This window comes from Chamaea fasciata, unplaced genomic scaffold, assembly GCF_029207755.1.
Source record: "Chamaea fasciata isolate MVZ Bird 193981 ecotype frontalis unplaced genomic scaffold, bChaFas1.0.hap1 SCAF_11, whole genome shotgun sequence".
NCBI lineage: Eukaryota > Metazoa > Chordata > Aves > Passeriformes > Sylviidae > Chamaea > Chamaea fasciata.
The window spans coordinates 6,271,025-6,295,779 of record NW_027094096.1 but is presented as its reverse complement, the minus strand read 5'-3'; the positions used below and the strand labels follow the sequence as shown (position 1 = coordinate 6,295,779).

The window sequence follows — 24,755 nt, the reverse complement described above, 5'->3', positions numbered from 1 at the left end:
ACCAAAGAAAAAAATAATGCCACATGCAGCCACTATAACACCTGAACCTACACAGCACTGATGAGGCCACTACATGTGTGTTTAGGCTGAAATGAAAACATTTTAGAACCGCTATACTAAACTAAACTAGGAAAGCTGCTTATAAGCAAAATGAATGAGAAGATGCTCTGTCCTTTATGCTGTAGATCCAAGGTGAGGAAAGGCCACAAGGGTATGTGACCAGACCAACAGAGATGGACCACAGGCCTGCAGCCCTGGACATGGAGAGGTCCTAGCAGAGATTTTTCCATGAGTATTACAACACTGACACAGTTCATTCCATAAATATAACCTCAGCTTGCTAGAAACGCATTTCTGACTGAGCACAGTAAAGAAAATACACACTGTGAGCAGAAGACCCAGGTTAATCAATGCTCTGTGTGTGTGTAGTTCAGCCACATCAATGTAGATGGTAAGATACTTTTCTCAATTTTCTTCAACCTGAAAGTGTTCAGGAGTTCATTTAGTTTTTCATAAGAAATTCTTTACACAAGCTGATCAATAAACTAAGGTTTGGGGAAAAAAAACAGACAACTATTAGAATGCTACTGTGGCACAGTATTTTCTACTCCTACCAGGTGTCTGTGCAAGCTGGGTTGCAAACCTGAAGGTCAAAGCTACATGCTGACATGGATTTGTTGACTGATGCCAGGAAAACCAAAAAAATAGTAAAAGGAACACACAGAAAGAAGGCCGAAAGACAACTCAGTATGTCTCGTGAAGACCAGACAAAAGTTTATGCAGGAGGAAATTTCTGGCTGGGATACAAATGTGAACTATTCCCTGAGAAACAGCCCAGATCACCTGCTGAGTACCTGCCAGCCATTCTGTAGGAAGGCAGAGTGAATTTATAACCTGGTAACTTAAGGCTGAAGAGATGGAGAGCAGCAGCAGGTGGCCTTTGATATCGAGGTCTTTGCTATTGCAGCTTCAGTACCTTCTCTTGCTCCAGGCAATCACTTGATCTCACATGATTCCCAGAAAGACCAAATTCTACTTAAGAGGTTGCAACAAAGCTCAGGAAACATTTTCTCTCAAAAGACATCTTGGGAAACTGAAGCAATCAGAATGATGAGGCTTTTTGCTCCTGCCAAGTGCCCAAGGTAACAATGGTAATCAAAACAAAGGCACAAAATAAGATTCTGACTGTAGATGGTCAGTGTCTAACACAGGGATGATATTTCGGGGTTGGATTTTGTGAATATAATCATCAGAGATGACAAGAAGAACAATTTCCTTTAGCACATGAGAGGATCTTGCAGAGAAGAAAAGAACACTTAATGGTCCCTTCTGCCTCCCCTCTAGGTTTGCCTTTACTCTCCTCTGTAAAAAACAGGTTGATCAAACTTCTTCCTTCCCATGTGCTCCACAGGGAGGGAGGCACTGCAGACACAGGCTGGTTGCTCTCAGTAGTTTAAAAGCAAATATGTTGCACAGATAATGAATCTCAACTACACAGGAACATATATATATATATTTTTTAACCTGTAAACCACAGAAACTAACCCTGATGTTGCAAAATATCAGCCAGGGAGAGTGAGAGAAGGGATTATATTTTTACCCCCAAATGTGAGAAGAGTTTCTCTTGCTCCAGACACATCATCAGTTCAGAATGGTTAGAAGTATGTTCTCTAGGCCCTGCAGTATCTCCTGGAAGCCTGAACACACCGGTTCATCTTCTTGTGGTCACCCCAAAGACAGGCAAGGGGCAGGGCAGAACAATCAAATGAGCTGCTCAGGAGTATTGCATTCAACACTCCCTTGGCCAAGGGAATAATGGAATGAGGTATGGAGGCTTCTGAAGCCAGACTGCTGATAGGAGAATAAAGATAAAGCACTAACAGGAACTAGTCCTGAAGATCAATCCTCAAACACAATGCTGAGCTAGCTCCTCGCAAAGAAAGGCAGAGCAGAACATCTCCTCCTTTAGCAAGGAGCCCATTTCTTCTCACAGGTCATTTATTGATGGTCACCTTGGATTAGAAGGCCATCGGCCAGACAACATAATGGCTCCTGGTTGTGGCTACTGGGCACACACCTTCACGGCTGCATACAGGACTGCTGTCTAACACCACACCTTCTCATTGCTCCAAGTGTCTCATTACACCTGCACTTCCAAAAGAGACTAGAAATTCTGCTTCCTGAGTAATTCCCAATGAACCACCACAGGGTATGGCAGAGAGAAGGTTAAAGACTCCTCTCACACAATCCCTGTCAGGGTCCTGGTCCTTCAATATGCTGCTTAGAAATGTTACTTCTACTGCAGTGTCACAATCCAACACCTCAAGACATGACAGGAGAGAAATATACCTTAGAAAAAGGTGGGAAAAGTACATCTAAAAAGTACCTGATGCCATTCCTCCAAACATTTAAGTATGAGCTAGGCAGCGAAAGGGGTTTACTGGAGCCTCCCTGCTTCCAGCACCAGGGAAGCAAAGCCATGGGAGGAGGGTCGAGCTCCTGTATGGCCAGTGTAGGCATTGGAGAGAAATGACTCAAAATGGCTCACACATCAGGTTTGTAAGCAGAGAAAAAGCCTTTCCTGACAAATATGCAGGTCAAAGAAAATCCCATATTCCTTTGACCTCCACGTCTCGCTGCAAGTATTCAGTTTGGTTTTGGGTGGGTTTTGGTTTTTTTTTTTTTTAAAGGCACCAGAAAGAATGACAATCATTCCTAATACACTTACATGCAACATTAGTCTATTTTCACTGGTATCTGCTATTCACCCTTCTTCAATTCCAAATTCTGGTTCTCTCCCCTCTCACCACCAAGACTGAGAGCTGACACGTCCCTCACCCTTTCTTCCCCTCTTGTTGAAACCTTATTTCCACTGCTCTAATAGTTCTTGACTTAACTGGGACAAGGAAAATTATTCTGGGCTTCTCTGTCCTAGCAGTTAGTCTATTCTGTATTAACCATCCAGAGCACTGCAAAATCATACTGAAGCCCCAGGCAACCATTCTAACGCTTCCTTAAATTCCTGCTTTAATCAAATTGCCCATTTTTACTGGACATGTCTCTAGCCATATATACATATATATGAATTTTTTGTATAAAAACCCTTCAGTGTTAAGAAAATTCAGAAAAGCTCATTTAACAGCATTCATTCCAAGAGCTCACAATAAGCTAAATTTCTATCCAACCTTAAAACAGAGCTGTTCCTTATGCAAGATGGATTCTTTTGCCCATCCTTTTAAGCAATATGCAAAGGCATTCACCACACTTGAGAACAGAAACTTCAGTAAATATTACACACCAATGAAACATATAATTGCATCCACTAGTTTAGGCATGGACCTGAAAGGCCTGGCTTTCAAACACTGGCTACACAATGTCTCCCTTGGCTTGTTTTAATCTAAACTATCACATTCAGACACCCAAGGCAAAGGAGAGGAATTTTTAGGTGCACTCATCTCAAACTCTGGCTTTTACTTTGATGTCCAGTATCAGCACCATGGCACCATTAATTTCTTTAAGGGATGCAAATTTATTTCTGCACAACCCCATTTTTCATAGCACATAATTACAAATCTGATTTGGCTGATGGCAGCAGCAGTTATTGAACAACCCCATGTGCACCTGCAAAAGGATGAGCTCTTTTCAGAGTAAAGCAAAATACATGCTGCAGTGACCTACACCTTATTCCATTACAGAGCTGTGCCATTTCTGGTAGGGAAACAGCAAAAGGAAATTTTCTGTACTGCACTGTGATAGAGCAAATCCTTTGCATTTTTCAGATGGCACTTCCCAAAAACTGCCAATCATTTTAACTGCAAGAAACAGCACACTACATAAATGTATTACGACTTTCTAGAGAAGTGCATCCAGAAAAGCCTTTACTTGGAGACACATAACCTGTTTGGAAACTCTTCTATCAGGAAAAAATCAGGGCTGGTTTCCATTTCCTGGAGTCTGTGCCTGAGACAAGCAACCACAGTCGGAGTTCACCACCAAGTTACACTGTCCAGTTTCTCAGTGAACCACATTCTCCCACCCATGAGCAAGGCATTAAGCACCAGCTCATTTTGCAGCCCCCACTCTGCCCATCCTGAGGTGGAAACAGAGAGGCTTGGCTGAGGGCTGGTATCAGCACAGGGCAGAGCAAATAAAGATACCAGTGTAATCACCTTTGAGATAAGGCAGCCAGTGCAAGCACAGCTGTCTAGGAACCACACAGCAGAGAAGCAGGAATGCAAAGTATAAGCAGGAGTTCTGTTAGACCTGAAATTACCTGGACTGATATACAACATCCTCTGCTACTGCTGCAACATTCTGTCAAGCAAACATCAAGTTTTCCCCTTCTTACCTTCCCTCTCAGGACAGAGCACAACCAATCAAGTGCATACAGCTCTGCTTTTCAAGTACAACAGAAAAATACAAAGTAGCAGCACACAGTCAGGTGTTGCGTAGCAAACTATGCACACTCTTTTCCCTCCTAAATTACAGCTGTAATGGAGAATGCAAGGACAAGGGGGAATGGTTTTAAACTAGAAGATGAGAGATTTAGATTGGATGTCAGGAAGAAATCCTTCCCTGTGAAGGAGGTGAGGCCCTGGCACAGCTGCCCAGAGAAGCTGTGGCTGCTCCATCCCTGGAAGTGTCCAAGGCCAGGTTGGACAGGGCTTGGAGCAACCTGGGATAGTGGAAGGTCTCCCTGTTCATGGAAGGGGGTGGAATGAGATGATTTTTAAAGTCCCTTCCAACCCAAACCATTCTGGGATTCTATGAAAACATGCACTAGTTGTGAGGCCTTTTTCCTGCTCCATGTCATGTACCAGAGGCAGGGCCCCTGATTTCAGACTGGGCTCAGACTCCACCCAGGTGATGCTCTGGCAGTACCAGCAATGCCAGGAGAAAGGCAGGACAGAGCTCACCAAAGGTCTGTGGTACCCACTCAGAGCTCCCACCTCAAACCTCTGTCTCAGGGCATTTCAAAGATGGACAAATCCTTGAAGGTGGATGAAATAGCAGCTGAGATTGCCTGCACGTGCCTTCACAGGCTGGGACTTCAATTGGAGCACACTAGAGTGCATTAATAACAATTTTAGAAGAAAACAATACCGACTTCATTTACTTTTACAAAGCCTTTGCCCTCATCTTCACTGACTGCCAGTGTCAAAGAAAGGTCAAAATAGCTTAATTTTCTCCTGCGCTGGACAAAAACACATGAAGAACTGACAGTAAATCTAGCTTTCTTCATTTGCACTGGGGCTTAAGGAAGGGGAGAAGGAATTTATTATCATCAAATTGACCCCAGCATAAACTGGTTGTTTTTATCATGGTTGTATAAACCAAATAAGAGAAAACCAGAGATTAAAGTAGAGATTTAAAAAGATGCATCACCTCAAAGACCGTGGTTGGATTTCAGTGCAAAATTATTGTGGCAACAGACATCAGAACACAAAAAACTGAGCAGCTTTCCAAACACAGCTACTCCAAAATAGCAGGCAATATAATGCTTAGGCACTAGAGAAGGGAGACCAAGTCAAGTGGTAAATGAATCAAATAAAAGTGGATTGTGGTCTTTATCAGGAATGCTAAATTCTCCTATACCTGGAAGCACTGAGCAAACATTATTTTAACAGAAATGTAATTCTGCTTCAAGATAGCAAGTGCAATGTGTTTGAGAAACAATATAATCTTATTTGATAAGGGGACCTGCAGACAGGCAATGCTACCTGGCAAATTTACAGTTTCTTTATTGCTGCACCTGTATCTATTAATCAGTATCCAAAAGTTACACATGACCAGAACATAATCAACTTTTTTTTTTAAATGCACACAATATTTAAATGTAGGAAAAGCATATCTTGAAAAATAGAACTGTTTTATTCAGGCAGTTGGAAATACCACCATGGGAATCTGAAACAATGTCTCCTCTTCCCTCCAATGTGATTACAGATTTTTACAGTTTATTCCCTTCACTAAATGTCAGCCTGAAGTGCTCTGCTTAGTAAAAATTATTTTCTTAACAGCAGGTCTTAAATAAAAGAAAGATGTGCAGCGGTTCTAGTCTTGACACTTTCTAACTAAACTGGGCTGCAGATGACTCCTGGCCCAGAAAGGTCCCAGACCAGGAATTCCTGAAGTTTTGCTCATGGCAAGTTAATTACAGTGCAGCGGGTGAACAGCTTACCCCAGGCTGATGCCGACTCTACACTGTGCCATCAAGGGGATCCATCAGGCCACAGTGGTGATAGTTCACATCCAGTTAAAGCAAAACAAATGGCTCCCAACACAGCAGCTGAAACACCCCAGAAAGGCCACAGACACCCAGCAGCCAAGCTGCCAAATCCACTGCGGTAACACTGGCTGTAAATTCAACGTGGGGATGAACCTTATAGATCTTCCTTTAGGAAACTTGGTGTGTCTCAGGCTGCTCACACTGCTTGTGCCACAGCTCAGCAGCACCCACTGAGCTTGCAGTTTATAACATGGAACCTCCAGGATCCACAGGAAAGAGAGGGCCACACGATGAGCTGGGCTTCTTTAAGTGTCTTTGGAGGTGGCTGGGAGGGCTTCCCTTGGCAGAAGGGGATAAGCAAAGCCCTGAAGGAAGTATCAGTAAAATAAAGATGTAAATAGAAGTTGATGCAGCTGTGCCTCACAGTTCTCATCTCCAATGGCCCGATCAGCTCTCCCAGAACAGTCTCAGCCATGCAGCACTGGAAACACTCCCTCTCACAGAGAAAATAAGGATGGTAACTGATTCTGGCTGGGCAGCATCAACCAGTTTTTGCCCAAGGTTCAAACTGTCCATATTTTGTCAAGATGCAGGTTAAATTGATGGCATATTTTTGTCCTAATGAGACAAGAATTTCATCCACAAACACCAAGGCATTTTCAAATTCCGTAAGGCCATTCGTGATGACATACTGGGGCAGACAGGCAAGGAGAGAGCCTACCAGGGACCTCTACACCTATTCAGGGTTTTACAGTTAGGATAGAAGCCTGATACAGTCAAATCTGTGCATGAAAAACAGACACAAATCCAGACTCCAGACAAAATCCAGTGGTTATCCAATATCAGAACATGTGCACACTGCAAGTCAGTCTTACGGTGCATGGGTGGGCCAGTGGATAACATGACCTCGTCCCTTGCTAGTAGAGCTCCCCAGTGAGCACAAACACTTGAAGCACCCTGTCCCCACGGAAGCTGCAAATCTCCAGGAGATGCCCCATGTCATCACAGGTTACCCAGAGAGGTTGTGGCTTCCACACCCCTGGAACTGTACAAAGTCAGGCTGGATGGAGCCCTGAGCAACCTGATCTAGTGAGCGGCAGGGGGGTGGAACTTGATGAGCTTTAAGGTCCCTTCCAACATGAACCATTTCATGATTCTAGGACTGTACAACCATTCCTGAGCCACCTCTGGCTGCAGCAGCTGCTGGAGAAGCACAGCTCTCAGAGCTCCAGCCCTCCCTGCAGCAACCCAGCAGGAACAAACTGCTGAAGGTTCCAGTGACAGCTCTGAACACTGTGTGCTCCAATGCTCCCACGGGATGCACTTCCTTCCTATGGCCTGTCCTGCAGGAGGGCTGCAGCCAGAGCAGGCACTACATCCAGCCCACAGGCCATCTGGCAAGATGCCTCTTGAGCATCAAGAGCCAAAAACCAGACTGTTTTACTGGAAATATCTCCAAGTATTTCCCAGCTACTGTTGAAAATCCTTCCTTGAACAAGGCTGGAACAGCTCCTGGCTCCAGTGCAGGTGCCTCTACCCAGCTGCACACCGTGAGAAGTCCCTGTGCTGACAAAATCTGCTGGGGTTGTGATAGCAGCTAAGAAAACAGCAAGTAAACAACACACAAGAAATAAGAACAAGTGCTCAGAGCAGGAATACCAGCACAGCCTGGTATTTACTTAATGACTCATCCAGAGGAGGATCTGTCCCCTTAGGCTTATGGCCAGCATGAGAACAGGTAATAGGAGAGCATATGAAATCACTGGAGCTCAGCTCCCCCTGACCTCTGAGAACAAAGAAGCTTTAGAACAGCAAAAAAATATCCTCTTTTCATTCTCTCTCTTCACTCCATTGCACAATCTTTCTCCACAGAGTAAAGTCACACTTTTTACAGACTGGGAAAGGAGAAAGCAAAAGGCAGAGAAAGTATTTCTGCTCACCCACACAACAGCAAAACAAAGACTACACCAGAAGAGGTATTTCCCAGTGAGATTCCCTAGCTTTATGGAGTTTTTGGCAAAAGGTTCACAGATAACATCTGAAGAGGACACTTGGAAAACACAGCACTTAGGAAAGACAAGACAGCTTTTAGAACTCAGTCCCACCTTTTGCTTTGGGGCTTTCAGGTTTCCATCCTTTTATGCTGAACTGTGCAGATCATGCCAGACACCAAAGAGCACCTATGAATGTGAACAGTATTTTTCTCTCCAGCTACAAGACTTTTCTTCCTCAGCAAGTAAAATCCCCTGACACTGCATCCTCTTGTACCTGTCAAGTCCTACACTACTGAGAGGTTCTCCATGCTACCAAATATACAAATGTTCAAGGAACTCACATGGCTAATGAGCTTCAAAACTATAGAAGCATATAAAGAGTTCACTCTAGGCTGAACTTCTACTGGGATTTTTTCCTCATATGGAAAAGCATTTATGTAAAAAAGGCCTGTGACACCAGTGTTGAACATTTTCAAGCAATTTCTGTGCGGGCAGAATGACTACTGATAACCACCTATTTTTCACCATTTACACTCCACTATTGTCTTGGAGTTCAGAGCTGTTAGTTGGCTCATGCCAAAAAAAAAAAAAAAAAAAAAAAAAAAAAAAAAAAAAAAAAAAAATTAACAAATCAGCCATCAGAAAGGCAAATTTATTAGCCTAATTTAAAAAAATAAGAACTAATGCTGCCAAGTGGGCAAACTGAGGCCTACATAGCTCATGGCTTCCTTTTAAGTGTTATTTATTAAAGTGAGAGTAAAGTCTAAACCAAGATATTTTAAACATTAACTGCCTCAGAAATGCTGGTTTTATTTCAATGTTGAGTGCAGGACTTATGTAACATTTCCCATTTTGACTTCTGTTACTAAAGGATTTTAAAACAAAACTGTACGGTCACTGCCTACAGCCCTAAGGGGCTGACTACAAAAATAACATAAAAGATATCACAAACTCTACAAAATACAATTCTGATTTAATTTCTTTCAAGCATTATGTTCTTTACTTTGGGGAAATTACTTTATCATCTTTGATAGCTAGCACTCTTCTTCAGCTCTTCTGAACACTGAAAATACCATTTGAGTTACAACTGGAACAAAACTTGAAAATGCCTTATGTAATTTAACACACTCGCCAAAGTAAACCGAAGTTTGTCTTAGAAGCTTGACTTCCTCATGCTGCAAATAAAACACGTACATTTTCTCCACTCACCAGAAAATATCTGTGATGTTTTCAATTCCCAATGGCTCACCTCTTTCACTCCAGCTTTTTCAAAGGTTTCTAAATCAATGATAATTCATTAGTGGAAAATATTCCCTGCCTCTTCCCCATTTCTCCAGGTGACAAAACACACATTTTCACAAGCAAGTTTCCATGGGTTGTGCCAGCCCAGAGGGGCAGTATCAGGCCAAGCTGGAACGGGGGTGGATCTGCCTTTGGTCAAGGCCCAAGACATTGGGCAGCTCATCTGTCACATACAAACCCTACTCACCTTCAGGACATGTTATTATCCAGTAGGAAAGTGTGAAAAGGCTCATTTCGGAAGATGTAATGGTCCATCAGTTTTTGTCCTTAACTCTCTTTGCTGTTCGTCCCAAACTGGTGTTCTGGAGATATAAAAAGAATTTCAATTTAAAATATGGCTCAGATACATACTAAATTTTTCCTGCTTTTTACCAGGCCCACTGAAAGGTCACCTGAGACCCATCTGATGGTCCAGTCACTGAATTACTGCTGTCTTATCTCAAAGGTGGCTGTAAGGAATTATTTCCTCACCCTTGCCACCCTCACAGCTTACACACCTACCGTCCACAGCAGCACACTGAGAATTTACCCTGAACATTGGAAATGGGCAAGGGACTTATTTAAAGTCATACTGGTGCCAGAACTGAGAATTACACTGTTATCCAAAATCCCTTTTCACCTTGCCTGCTACATTTGACATACTGACATATATTTACTACACTCAGGTTTATCTCAAAAGCAAAAACACCAAACTGTTCTGCTGAATTTTGCTACAGTTCCCTCAATGACAGATTACCTTCCTTCTCCTCACCAGAGACACCTGGGTCCACCTGAGCAGCACAACCAGGGCACTTCTTACCCTGCTTGGGACTATGAGGAGTTGGACATACGTTTGCAAAATCAGGCTGAAAAGGCAATGCAAAAGCACTGGGGGTGTAAATGAGCAAATGCCACATTAGAAGCAATTTCCCCGGCAGTTCCATTTCGCAGCCAAAATAATTAGATCACTAGCAAGAAACATCCCAAGTAGATAAATGGTGTGTTACGAGATTAACCAAGGTCACTTCTCTTACATCCGGCTTTCTAAAAAGATGCCTCCCCAAAAAAGTTAACCCTAGGGCTCCATCCAAATTAAAAATTCGCTGTTGATGTACATCAATACAAAGCAAATCAAAGTATTCCAGAGCCTGCCAAGTGCTCACTGCCCAAGGAAAGGCCACATGCCTTCTAAGTGAGAGAAATCTCCATTTGAGAGCCACCTAAACTCTGAGACTGCTGCTGCTGCTGGGTGTTCAGAGATAACTGCCAAGTCATTAAAATCCCACATTAGAAGTTTATTAAATATGCAAACATTAATGGAATTGGACTAGCAGCTACTTAGATAAAATTTCAATGTGGCGCATCCCACAGTTCCCGTTATCAATGTTGTGTCCTTTTGGAAACATCTGTGAAAGAGTCACAAAGTTGCTCAAGGCAGTGAAACCTTTCAACTCTTTCAGATTACTCAGGTCACACTCTGAATGTTCCCACTAGCCTAGAAAAGACTCCTGCTTCCCAATAATTACAGCTCAGTATCTACTGTCCGTTTCAACTTTCACACTTCACTGCTGGAGATGCTAAGTATCCCTAAGGATTTTTTCCCCTTTTGGGAATATTTGCAGGACAAATCTCACATTTCTTTGCAAGCTCACAGGTATAGAGGTTTGACACATATCCCAAATTCACAGTCCTTTCCAACTTGCTGGTGGAAGAACTACAAAAGGAAGAGTAGAGTGTCATACAGACAACAGGCATTAAAGAGAAGTGCTTAAAAAAGCAGCTCTCCTGAACTTCAGGTAACTCCACACAGGTAACTGCACACAGGTGTGTGTGTAGAGCTCTGCTTGGAGCTCCTTCTTTCAGCTGTCTCAAATACAAGCATCAGTCCCTGCTGCAAACACCACTCTCAGGACATTTTGCTCCACAAAATGCAGTTTCATTCCTGGGTTACTCTGCAAAGTCCCAGTGCCTGGTAAGTGTCTTAACAAACCTCCGAGTTTTTGTTGTAGAGTGACATCAGACTTGGAATCGTTCTTCATTAATGCTATCAGCATAATCTGAGTTAGCCCAAGAGAAAGGAGGACAAGGAATATCTCTCATTACACAGAGAATAAACAAGCTCCTAAGAGTCCCTAAAGCACCTCCAGGTGACTCTGGCAATAGCCTTGCTCTCTCAGTAGCTTCAAAGAATGTCTGAAAGATTTAATTTCTAATTACGGAAGAACAAGTGTGGTCTAGCACCACCTTCTTAGAGGTGTGAGGTTTCAGCAAAAAAAGATGGAAATGAAATCTTAGGGATCAACCATGGAAAAACCATGATTTACAGGGGAAGGAGGGAAATGAATGAGTATGAAGTGACCTCCAAAGAAAACACTGAGCACAAAGAGGCTGAGCAGGTTCTTTACCACCACCTTTCCTGGTTTCAGCAACAGTCTGGAGAAGCAAGGGCTGTTTTAATTGTCAACACCTTCCAAGATTCAGCCCATGGGATGCAACACTGAAGTCTGTGTTCCTTTCAGTCCTGTAACCATATGGGCCTCTCTAAATAGAAGGTTCAAGGATGCCTTGGCCAAGAGGGAATCAACAAAATCCCCCATCCATCACCTGATGCAACACCAGGCATCACATGTTGCAGAACCTTGAGCAGCAGCCAGTTTAAGGTCGGGCACACAATAGCTTCCCGCTCCATGAACCAGGAAGTCAGGGCTTAGGTTTAGACATTTTAAAGGAGAATTGAATTATTTTGGAAATGAAGGCAAAGAGAGACTTCAGGGTAATCTGGGTTCTGAAAAGGGTCCTGACTAAATCTCACATGGATTCTGGGGACTGATCTTTGCCGCTTCACTGTGTTCAGAAATGCAGAAAAGCAGCCAGCTCATGGCTGTTCCCAAGGTCAGCTGTTCCCTGAAAAAGCAAAGGAAATCCCATACAAATCCTCTTAAGAGGAATGATGATGACTTTCTGTTGCAGATGGTATATTCTGCCCCTAGACATGGGGAAAAATGACTGTGCAAACACTCCCTAAGGCTCTGAGCACTAGGAGGCTTCTACACAGGTATGTGCTCTGTCAACGGCCCACTTGGCCAGTCCACTGAGCGCCTCAACTTGACTGCACTACACAGAGCACATCAACAGTTTGGATTATCTCTGCCCAGAGAGCTCCTGCCTGCAAGAACATGCAATGGATGACTGAACACAAAAATAATACTTGTAGTTTACAGCCAGCACCCTTGTTCTGCCCACCAGGCTGCAAGAGGAGCCTCTACCCATGAGAACACGCTAAGTCAGTTAACCAGCACCAGGATTTCCTCCCAGTACAGACAGACAAGCATGTTGAAACTACAGGACATATTGCCTTGGGGAATGTAAATAACCCGTTAAAGGAGAGCTGTTTGTAAGGGAACCAAGGAGGTCACAGTGCTCTGTGTCAGGTATGTGACACACTGACAGGGACACAGGAGTCCTTCCAGCAACCCTACAGCTAAAGCATCTGCTAAACATTCTTATTCCCAAAGTGGTGTCCCAGTGCCACCAAGCAACACGGTGAACTTCAGTGTCCAGGTGGTAAGGAAAACAGGAAGAAAATAAATGATTCTATGAAAACTCAGCCGTCCATCTGCCACTTGCGGAGGTCCATGACACCACCAGCATGAGAGCCCAGCACTCTGTTTCCTCCACCAACATGGAGATGCCAGGCTGACCTGAAGCCAGCAGCAGCACTGGATACACAACATCAGTGGGAAACTCCTCTTTGAGGGATACCTGAGTAGCCCAGACACAGGGAAGGATAACATTGCAAGGAAATTTCATCCTCCTGAGCCATCCTGCCACAGGCCAAAGGTCATAACTGTAGTGGCACCAGCTAAGAGTGACAGTGCAACCTCACAAGACGGCCTGGCACACTGATCTGGAGATATGAAGGCTGGGGACAATGCCCTCTATCCATGAGTTGTAGGGCAAATCTGTTGAGCTAAGATAGGAGCAACCAAAACTCAAATCTCTGAAATGTGGACAAGGTGTTTCCTGGCAGCAGTAACAAACCAACGGAGTAAAATGAATGTTTTCTCAGCACTTTGCAGTCGGGTGACCTCGCTAACACCCTTCTGCAGGAGACAGGATCCATTCTGACAGAACCACCACCAGCAGCTGACCCAGCACAGCAACCAAGGCTGACACTGCTGCACTCCCCTCTGCTCGGCTCCAAGGTTGGATTCCTGACCACCTTCTCCCCGAAGGAACTCCAAAAATAGCCTTTGCTCACTCAAGGGAGTCCACGGCTGAATAAACCACAGGCAGAGGCCTTTGCTCGCAGTCCACACCACAGCAGCTCCCCCGCTCTGGAGGTGGATGAGAGGAGAAATGTAGGCCACACATGCAGAGAAGAAGAGATATCCAGAGTTCAGAGATGCCAGAGATCCCATTGGCAGAGTCAGGAAGTGAATGCCCATTAAAACAGCCTGTAAGTGCTGGGGGACAGCTCAACACGAGCCAGGCAGGCTAAGGGCAAAACACACCTCTTCAGAAAGTTAAAAACTTGTGGGCTATTTCCCCCACAAAACTGCCTGATGAATCATTGAAGAATATCTTTGTGATGTAACTATTCAGACTTACACAAAGAAGCCTTGTAATTAGCTCTCAAAGTAATCCTCTGGCCACCATCTGGAGCTCAGCCTAAACCTTGACCTCAGTCACCCAGACAGCCACACATCCGTGACACACACCTGACAGTGAGTCACACTGCTATGCAGCATTCACAAAGTGGAGAAAATTGACAGGAATGCTAAAAACTCGAGCCACTTCTTCAGTTCACACCCACCACACTTAAGGAAATGGCTTCAAAAATATAAAGGTAAAAAGCAGGAGGCATCAACCCAATCCTGCATCTAAAACCAAATGTTTCTTCCATGGAAACCTCAGTTTATAGTAAACAAAGTTGACACGTGACATACACAACCTTCTTCCAATAACACAGGAGAAAAATCTTCCTGGAACCAGTTTCTGACAGAAAACAGACTTACCACAGATATAAAATAACTTATTCCCCCAGGTATAAACAGTTCAAAATATTTTACTATTAAAGGACGGCAAAATTATTTTTCCTAAAGCACCATACATGACTGGACGTTCTTTTCTTGCTAAAACCTTCTGATTAGTTTGAAATTCCTCTTCCCCACAAGCAAATAAAGTCTAAGATGCCTCCCACCTCTTACAAAGCCTCTTAGCTAGAGAAAAATTGGTTTTCTTTAACATGTAGCTCTGTGTTGCTTGCTGAGCTCCCCACAGCAAAGCAGTCAAGAATGATACGCGCTACATCATGAAGAACAAAATATATCTTGTCAGTCCCAGACGAATTCTATTTCCAATGAAGTTTAGCAAGCAGATTTTAGACTTTTGTTTAAAAGCCCTCAACACAACGAAAGATGGATGGAGCAGGCTGAAAGTGCTGAAACAGTTATTGCTTAGTTCATATCTGAGAGCAAATCTCTGCAAGAATGAGAAATGTTTATTTTTTCTAGGAATCACGTGTCTATAAAGCACAAAGGGCCTTCTGTAGTAGGAGCTATGGTCCCAGAGCAGAGACCTCCTGCCAGCTGGGCTCCTGGCACACACAATTCCCTCCAGCTCGAGGGATGGTTAAATACAAATGAGAGAAAGATCAGAACACACCACCAGACGTGGCACCACCAGGGAGACCCCAAATTCCAGTCATTTCACTAGAGAGAGACAGACTGGGGCTGTCACCACCACCAGGTACAGAGGTGGTTGTCTCCTCACATCATGCAGACTCCCAGCCCTGGACATGGGGACACCATGGGGGGCTTCTGAGCCTCCTCTAGGACCGCTCCCCACAGTCAGATCAGCTTCAGTTTGCCAGGGAGTGGCTTAAAGTTATTATCTTTGCCACAACACCTTTCTCCTGGCTGCAGCTTCAGCAGGGATTACCCAAGACCAAAGTCCTACACAAGTCAATATTTAACTTGAGCTCTGCAATGCTGAGACCCACCTGGAATATTGGATATAGTCACTTAGTAAAGCTTATGCTGCCATTTCTAACAAAAAAAAAAAAATAATAACAGGCAAGTTATCTTCTTCATGAGAACTCGTGAAGAAAAATTCTACAGGGACAGCAGTTAGAGCCAGCATAAGCAATTTTAATAAGGGAACTAAAGGAAAATGCTTCCAGCAAAGGAGATCTAAACAATGGGATGTGTACACTGCAGAGCAGGTTCAAGGCAGGGCCAAGGGCCACACGGCAAAAAGCATTTAAAACCAAACCACACCAAGGTCTGGAAATTCAGCATTTGTCCCAGAGCAGTATTTTAACATAGGAATTAAGCCATTAATCTATGTCACAAAGGCTTATATAAAAGTCTCGCACATTACAAGGAGAAGCATTTATTCTCCTCTAATTACCACCAAGTATGAACTGCTGTACTAACACAGACTTTAAAATAACACAATAAACAATGGTGATTTTTTTCCAGGTTAGCTGTTCCTAGTCTTAGTGAGGTTAAAAAAACTGTTTATACTTTAAAAAAAAAAAAATTCTCTGCATGCACCTGATATAAATTTTTGCCAGTAGTCTCACCTTTCATCTTTTTGGATGGAGAGCTTTCTGCTGTGACAAACAGCTGTTAAAATACAATTCAGGCCAAAAGTGAGCGACTGAGATAATTCCTTCTTTCCTACATCTGTTTCAATTCTTTATCCACATGTTCTCTTTGATTTCTTTATTGTTGTTAGCACTCCCACCTTTACATTTAGCAAAAACTGTAATTGTACTCTAAACAAGTACGTCTGTTGTAGCAATGATTCCCATGGAGTTATGGGTGAAAATCACCACAGACAGCATTCTAAATGCCCCAGTTCTTTATTTCTAACCCTTCACAGGTACCAGTTTGGTCAGCACCCAAAATGAAACTTTTTCAGGAAACTAAAACATTTATGCTGGGAAAGAGTGGGAAGAAGAGGCTGAGGATATCAGGAACATCTGGAAATAACGAGTAGTGCACAGCTTTCATCCCCCAAAAAATCCAAAACAAAACAACAAACCACCAAAACGCCAAACCACAAACACCAGGATGGTCCTGCGTGTTTGTGTAGGCAAAGTGTAGCCTCAGGGAACACTTTCAGGAGGAGCTTAACTGATTTCGATCCCTGTCACTGCCTGAAGGGCCGGCCCGCCTCTCCCTGTTGGATGCACAGGGACGGCTCCATGGATTCAATTTCCATATGGTGCTAACTGCCGGTGGGTTTGGCACGTAAATCCAGCCCACCACACCACCACTTACACCTGCACTTGAGGGGCATGGAAAACAGACAAGCAGAGGGATGGAAAAGAGGTGCACCGGGCTCCCCTTTCCAGCAGTAACATAATATCAAACCCGTTCCTGAAATTCCATATCCTGGATCCTCCCGGATCCATACAGTTACCACAAAAATTCAAGCTTTCACAGCTCAAACGCCCCCTTGGAGCAACCAGATCACAACTCCACTCCATCTTGGAGTGAATTCAGAAAGCATTTACCTTTATTTTTCTACTCTGCTTTGAGAATGAGATCAGAAAATTAAGAGCAGCCTGCCTCTGAAGCAGTAAAACTACAGGTTAAAAGAACTGCAAGTGAAATCACAGCAAGGTCTCAGCACTTTCCAGCAGCAAAATTCCCATAGAGCTCAAATGAGAGAGGAGGAAGGCTCCTGTCTGTTTTATCTGAAGGTTTTATTTTTCTTGCACTACACTTGTAGGTGTTACTTACACCCAATTGTCTTCCATTTAGCAAAAAACGAGGCACAGTACAAGACTGTGCTCAGGGAAGAGCCCTTCCCTACAAGGAGAAAAGAGGAATGGTCTGGATTGGGAGGGATTTTAAAGCTCACCCCATTCCAGCTCCTGCCATGGACAGGGACACCTCCCACTATACCAGGTTGCTCCAAGCCCTGTCCAACCTGGCCTTGGACACTTCCAGGGATGGAGCAGGACTTCTCTGGGCAACTGTGCCAGGACCTCACCACCTTCACAGGGAGGAATTCCTTCCCAATATCCCATCCATCCTTGCCCTTTGGCAGGGGGAAGCCATTCCCCTTGTCCTGGCACTACCTTCCCTAGTTAACTTAAGAGCTGCACTTCCCTGGGCTAAGCCACATAGCCCAAGTGAAGCATTCACTAAACTTATCCCATCCACTCTCCCAAACTTCTGCCAGGTGAGAGAAGCATCAAAATTCCTACACGTCTTTTTTTTTACTGGAGAGGGCACAAAACCATTGGAGCCTGTGCTGGTCTTTGTTGCTGTCAACAGCCCCCAGACAGGATTAGGACAGACACCACAGGCTTAACTCCGGCGGGATTTGCTCCAGGTTGTCTGGAGACTGACTGAAACGCTTCCTGCTGACCGGAAAGCAGCGATAACACCCCGGGACTGCTCACCTGCCCCACAGAAGGCACTGCCAGCACCTCGGCGGCGGCCAGGGCCACGGCTGCACCTCTGACAGCTCTCTTACACCGGAAGAAGTCCCTTTTTTATATCAGATATACAAGTTCACGCTTATATATTGCAGAGCTCCACGCCTGCAAAGAGGAGCGGAGTTTCCTGAGCACCCCGAAAGCCGGGCACCCCATTCCCTGAGCATCCTGCGTCGCTCAGCACCCCATTCCCCGAGCAGCCCCTACCCCTGAGCACTCCCGTTACCTGCCTATCGCATTCCTTGAGCACCCCATACCCCCGGGCACATCATCCCCTCAGCACTCCGTCACTCGGACACTGCGCTCCCTCAGCATCGCTCTCCCTGCGCCTCCCGTTCCCAGCGCACGCCGCAGCAGTGAGCTCCCCGTTCCCTGCGCACCCCGTATCCCTGAGGCCCTCGTTCCCCGCGCACCCCGTATCCCTGAGCCCCTCGTTCCCTGCGCACCCCGTACCCCTGACCTCTCCGTTCCCTGGGCAGCCCGTACCCCCGAGCTCCCCGTTCCCTGCACAGCCCGTACGCCTGAGCCCCTCGTTCACTGCGCAGCCCGTAGCGCCGCGTTCCCCGCTGGCGGCGCACCCCGTGATCAGTGAGCTCCCGTTACCTGCGCAGCCCGCTCCCTCAGCCCGGCGTCCCCGGCCGGCCCCGCCGCTCCGCCCCGTGCCGGACCCGCAACGTCACCTCCGGGCGCGCGCCGGCTGCGGGCGGGGTTTAAAGCGGGGGCGGGGCCTGAGGGCGGGGGCGCGGCCCGAGCGGCGGGGGCGGGGCCTGCGGCGTGCGGGTGGGGTGACGGGGCGGGGGCGAGAGCTGAGGCGGCACGGGCGGGGTCAGAGGGGCGTGGGCGGGCTTTAAAGCGTGTGGGCGGGGTCTGATGGAGCGCGAGCGGGTCAAGGAGGCGTGGGCGGGGTCTTGAGGTACGGGCGGGGCGGTCTGAGGGGAGTGGGCGGGGTCTGAGGGGTGCGTCTAGGTACGTGGGCGTGGTCTAACGTGGAGTGGGCGTGGTTTGATGCGTGGGCGCGGCCTGAGGCGGTGCGCGGGCGGGTTTTGGGCGGGAACGCGCGAGGCAGCCCGTGAGGGGTCGGGCATGGCGGGCACGGGCGGACCCGCAGCCGCTCGGGCCGTTCCGAGCTACTCTCGACGAGCCCTGGGCCCGGCGGGATCTGTGCAGGAATCCCAGCTGGCCCGGCAGGGCTGCCGAGAATTGGGACAGCATCACTTACGTGGGCCGGCACGGACGGACGGACGGCTGAGTGCGATAAGGGCGGCCAAACCGCGACTTGGTATCTGAGGTTTACCCTGTTTTGGAGTACTTGGTGACAGCAGCGCCGGTATTCTAATATTACCTGCGAGATTTCTCAAGACCAGGTTACAGCCTTGTGTGGCCAAACTAGGTAATAACATGCCAAGCTCTGACAGATACTTTTAGCATTGTAGTTTACTGCTGGACACAAAAGAGTTTCTTGAGTGCTACGTCAACGAATCTGGACTGGAGAACAGAAAAACATATAGGTTACATGTATCTTTTTGCCACCTTCATTGACAATTTTACTGTCTCCTGCAAGAAATATCCCTCTACAGCGTCTTGTGTCGGTTTTATTCTGAGCATATGAACATTTACGTCACGTCTCAGTCCTCTGCAGCCATCACCTACTGCTTTTCAGTCTGACTCCTCGCGTTGTTCCAGGGTGTTGGATTGTTCCACGGGATGGCTGTGCAGCACAACAGCGTCTTGAACCACGTGTGATGCCGTGAGTGAGGGCACTGTCACCTTGTTCTTTGTCCTGTGATGTTCCCAAGTCTTCTGTAGTATTCTTGTTTGCTCCTAAGGACACCCACGTTGATTTAGTGGGTGCTTAGGGAATGGGATCATTGGAGCACTAAGGAGTTTTTCTGAAGCTGCTCCAAATTTCCCTTCATGCTTCTGTTTTCTGCTTCTAAAGTCAGTTTTATGCTGGGTTAGGGAAAAGGGAGCAAATTAAGAGGGCAAAGATGAGCACTAACATCATTCACCATTTATAGGGATGACAGCAAGCATCCTTTATTGGCTTTGCTCTTTTATGGATAAAGTCCTGCACGGCTTGTGAGGATATTGTCTATAGTAAACCAGCACCTGTGGTATAAATACACACACACACACACAAAGGAAGAGCACAGCAATACCTGTCAGACAACACTCAGTGTGCGCTTATGTGTGCTCACATTTTAAAGAATTCTGCTCCCAACTTTTATTTCTCCCCCAGTGGAAGTTAGAACAGCCACATCCATCACACCCTGATTTGCACACTAAGCAAGGAAAGGTTTTTGTTGCAGGTCACTGGTAGTCTGGGAACAGTTTCTCAGAGGAGCTGTGGCTGCCCTATCCCTGGAAATGTCCAAGGCCAGGTTGGATGGGGCTTGGAGCAACCTGGGATAGTGGAAGGTGTCCCTGCCCATGGCAGGAGGTTGGAATGAGATGGGCTTTAAGGGCCCTTCCAGCTCAAACCACCCCGTGATTCTATCACTCCCCAGCATTCCTGCTTTGCCGTGTGCCATCCTACATGGAAGCTCTCCCCGTGCACAAGCAATACCACGGCTTGCCAGGAGGTGTTGCTTTGAAACCACGCAAATATCAGAGCTCAAAAGTCATGAGATAGGCTTGTATTATTTAAAAAAAAAACCAAACATACTTTGTTCTGGCAGGGAAAAATCGAGGTCCTACTTTTGAAATGGCAATATTTTTTAAAGACATTTAGATCTTAAATTCCTAGAGTGGCACAGAGTGAGATAAATACAGAAGAGACAATCCAGTTGGTGGGGAACGCTGTGAGTTTGTACATTGCTAACCTATCTGTCAGACCAGCTTTATGTGTGCAAAGTTGTCCATGGCTTTCTCTTTGCAGGGCCGGATGCTAAAATATACATAAATACAGACCAGGCTTGATGCATTGGGGAGTTTTAGAGAGGTAATCCTGGGTTTCAAGAAGCCAAGTAGCAGAGTAAAGCCTCAGTAAGGCAAAAGTCCTTCAAGGCCAGGTTGGACAGGGCTTGGAGCAACCTGGTCCTAGTGGATGGTGTCCCTGGCAAGGTATGGGATGAGATGAGCTCCAAGGTCCCTTTCAACCCAAATCAGTCTGTGATACCATGCTAACAGCTGTCATGCTCACAGGGCTGTGCCACTGCTCCCCACACCTGCACACACACATTTTAAACAAAAATGAGCTGTTTGTTTCTAAGGAGGAATGCAGAGCTGGATATACAACTGTTCTCCACTTACATACTAGGTTTTAAGTTATTAAATGTATTAATGGGGATAAGTTGACTATGCATTTAATTATGCCCAGCCTTACTTTATGAGACAAAACAGGAAGCAAAGATTCCAAGACAATAAAAGCCTTTTTTTACTATTAAAAGAAAGAAAGAAACAAACAAACAAAAAACACTCCTCAAAAGATACCCAGCTAGGACGAGAAGGTTTTTAAATATGTCTTTATCACATCAAGCTGAAACAACCTTCATGGCTGAGAGAAGCTGTAGCTCTTCAGCAGAAATTTAAACTCTGAAATAGGATGATATTCCATGGCCCACAATATGCCTTGCTGTGTTGTTGTAGTTATCACACTTGCTCCAGCTGTGCCTTTGTGGGAGCTCCCTGTGCCAGCCCTGAGGCACTGAACTCCAGCTCACTGAGGCTCTGGGAGGTTGGGTTTTGGAGATAGTTTGGAAAAGGAACTTAGTTATCAGAGGACACCTCCTAAGGGTATGATAACCAAAGGAGACTTTGAAAACTATTTTGTGATCAAATGTTTACCAGTATTGGCTTTTACCACACATCAAAGATTTGCAATCTTTGGTTCAACAAAACCAAAAAATCAAAGGTTCAACAGGTCTTTTTAAAACCAATAATTTTTAAGGGTGAAAAAAAGTAAAATTAAAAGCCATAGCTGTAAAAGGGAAAGCAAAAAATCAGTTGTTGTTGGATTTAGCTGACCCTCCAAGCTGTCATTTCAACAGCAAGGTGTAATTCAGGCCTTCAGTTTAGACCAGATGGTGACAAGAACCAGTAAGTTTTCAGAGTTCCTGCCCCACCCAGCACTGTGGCCATGGGCTTTACCACAAATCTCCACTCAGACTGCACAAAACAGTAAGGTCTGGTAAGACCTTCCGTGTTCCTCAGAGATTGTTCCCAGAGAAATACTCTACTCCCCCAGCTGGGACATTCCTGCATTCACCTTTTCCAGTGTCTCTGGGTGCAGAAATGGACAGGGTTTGTCCAGCTGTCAAAAAAGCATTTTCCAGGATTTTTTTGTTCTGTGTGAATAAGGTTAGAGCAAATCAAAGTGCTTCTTCTGGAGTGCTCTTAGCACTATTTTATTCCAGACGTACTGGAATAAAAATCAATCTGAGGCTCCTATAAATAAAACACTTGTTTTTTATCATTCAGCACTTCCTGAACAGGCTGATTTACAGGGGGCTGTAGGACACTTGACACATTTGCGTTGCTCCAGCTCAGAAATAAGCAGGAATCCTTTTCTTCTATTATGGCCCTTTTTGAGGGGTTCAGAAGACAAAGCACAACAGCCACATGCATTAAATCTATCCTTTGGTGAATACCCTCATTCCCACTTCTAGTACTGGAGTTTCTAAGGATTTGCTCTTCCTGTCCTAGAAGCCTTTTTCCAGAGCTGGGTGCTAAGCGTATTTTCTGAGCATTATCCTCTAATGTGTGGTCAAAAGATCAGTAATCAGAAAAATCTGGAATAGTGAGATCTCTTTTCTTTGGGCAGGCCTAGGGCTGGAGGAAGCTGCCACCTTGTCCTGTGGTTGCATAGCCCACAGCAGCTTTCCAGGGAAGCACAAACTGCCAGGCAGCCCCTGCACAGCTTTAGAACAGCGGGGCTGACAGAGATCTGCACAAGCTCTTGGGAAACCACACAAAAGCTACAGGAACAAACATTTTGCCAAGGTGAAGTGCACCGACAGGCTCTGCAACCTGTACCCCTCCCATGTGCAAGATCAGCTCAGATGTAGCAGAGCTGCACAGCCTTGGGTCTGATTGCTGTGAGAACAGCAATGCTGGGAGAGGAAAACAGCCAGAAGCATAATTAGGGGCTGTGCCATGTACTTATCTTTCTCCACTGATTTGGGAGCTGGATTTAAGCTCAGGCCTTTGCATTTGTTCATTGTACTACTTCCAAGACTTAAAATTTCTCTGCGGTACACACCAAAATGCTTTTCTTCTTCTCACTACCAAACTCCATTCATCTTGAAGGAAAAAGGGTGGAAAAAAGACTAGCATAAGGCCTACAACCTTAATTTTTTTAAGAGTTCTCTTTTCCAGGGCTCTGCTTTCTTCTGTGTTTATTTGGGCTTGAAATGAGGCTGTTTTATCACAGCTACAGCAGTTGTAATATTAAAGGGCAAGTAGATCAGAGCTGTAAATCATAAACACAAAGTACAACTTGGAGTGATCTTTGGCTTCATTCTGGTTAATAAAATTTCAACAGACCAGCTAGCTCTCCAAGGCATCATTTACACCATTTTTATACACTCCCAGAACATGCTGTTTTACAAGCAAATGGCACAGTGCTATCACTATTTTGGGGGGTTTGTAACATTATATAATAAACACCAGAAGAGCTGAAGTGATCCACCATAGCAGCTACAACAATAAATGTTATATAAAAGCAGCAGTAAAGGTTGCTTTGAGTGAAGGACCTTTCTGTACCTGTAAATCAATTTCTAAAATTGTGTACATCTGTTCCAGACCAGGGAAGGAGCTGTAGCCATTCTGCCCAGGGACTGACTTTTAAAGGCCAAGAGACATAAAGGGGAGATTACAGAGATAAATAAGAATATAATAATATATGGATAAGAATCTTCTCTGTCCCTTAAATAACATTTTAGAGCAACAGATACATGTTGTAACATTAGGAACTATGTTTTCCCACATCTCTCAGCTCCTTTTACAGTGGCACTACTGCAGTGGGCTGAGGGGCTGCTGTGAAGTGATGCCCGAGGGGACCAGGGGGACAGAGCTTGATGGGAGCACACATTAAATCCCAGTGTTGTTCCAGAATAGGTTCTTTCACCCAGCATGCAAGATGCCAATCCAACACTGAGTCAAGGTATTTGATTTGTTTACATTTCTGCACAGAAAGTGGCAAATCCACAAGGCCATAACAACTATCAAAACTTTTCACTACTTATACATTTTAGCAAATGAATGTATTGATGTTCATTGGCAGCAAGTTACATTATTCTCCTATTAATTAGTAGTCTATCTTCTATTGATTCATGATCCTCTCATTTCTCATGCTAATTAGCCCGGTTTTTCTCTTCTTTTGGGTCAGTGGTCTGTGAGTCGTTGGTCATGATCTGCCCCTATCAGAATTACCTTTTACCCCAGTCAGGGTTGATTTCAGCACAGTTGCTGACTCGGCTTTATTAGTTTCTTCCTTGGCTTGGGGGTTCTGCCAAATGTCCTTGTGGCCTCTAAGTTCTGAATTCTGTGTGCCCACATCACACTCATCCTTCTTCCCAACTGCTGTCAACCCTCCCCCCGAGGACTGAGACCATTGAAACGCGTGGAGCCCTAGACCTTAACAAGGCAGTTCCACCCTAAAGGAATATCTCTTTCTGACACCTGGACTTCACTTAGAGCTTGTGAGCTGCTGTTTCACGGGTGGAGTCTCCTCTCTAGTCGATTAGGCTTGATAGTTACAAAGATCTAACATTAGTGAACCTCGTTTCTTAAGAAAAATGTCCATATTTCGCATTTTGCAACCCCAGCAGAGGCAGCTCTCTGCAGGCCGGGG

General features: G+C 45.2%; 1 protein-coding gene across 2 annotated transcripts in view; it reads right to left on the bottom strand.

The window, feature by feature from the left end:
• MAP3K13 (mitogen-activated protein kinase kinase kinase 13) overlaps positions 1–18,626 on the bottom strand; it is a 73,177-nt gene extending 54,551 nt beyond the window's left edge. For both annotated transcript variants that reach the window (XM_066194157.1, XM_066194156.1), the window contains exons 1-2: positions 18,566–18,626; positions 9,710–9,824 (exon numbers count right to left, since the gene is read on the bottom strand). The gene's annotated coding sequence lies outside the window, so the exon portion shown is untranslated. The remainder of the gene's footprint in view (positions 1–9,709; positions 9,825–18,565) is intronic.
• Between the last annotated feature and the right edge of the window lie 6,129 nt (positions 18,627–24,755).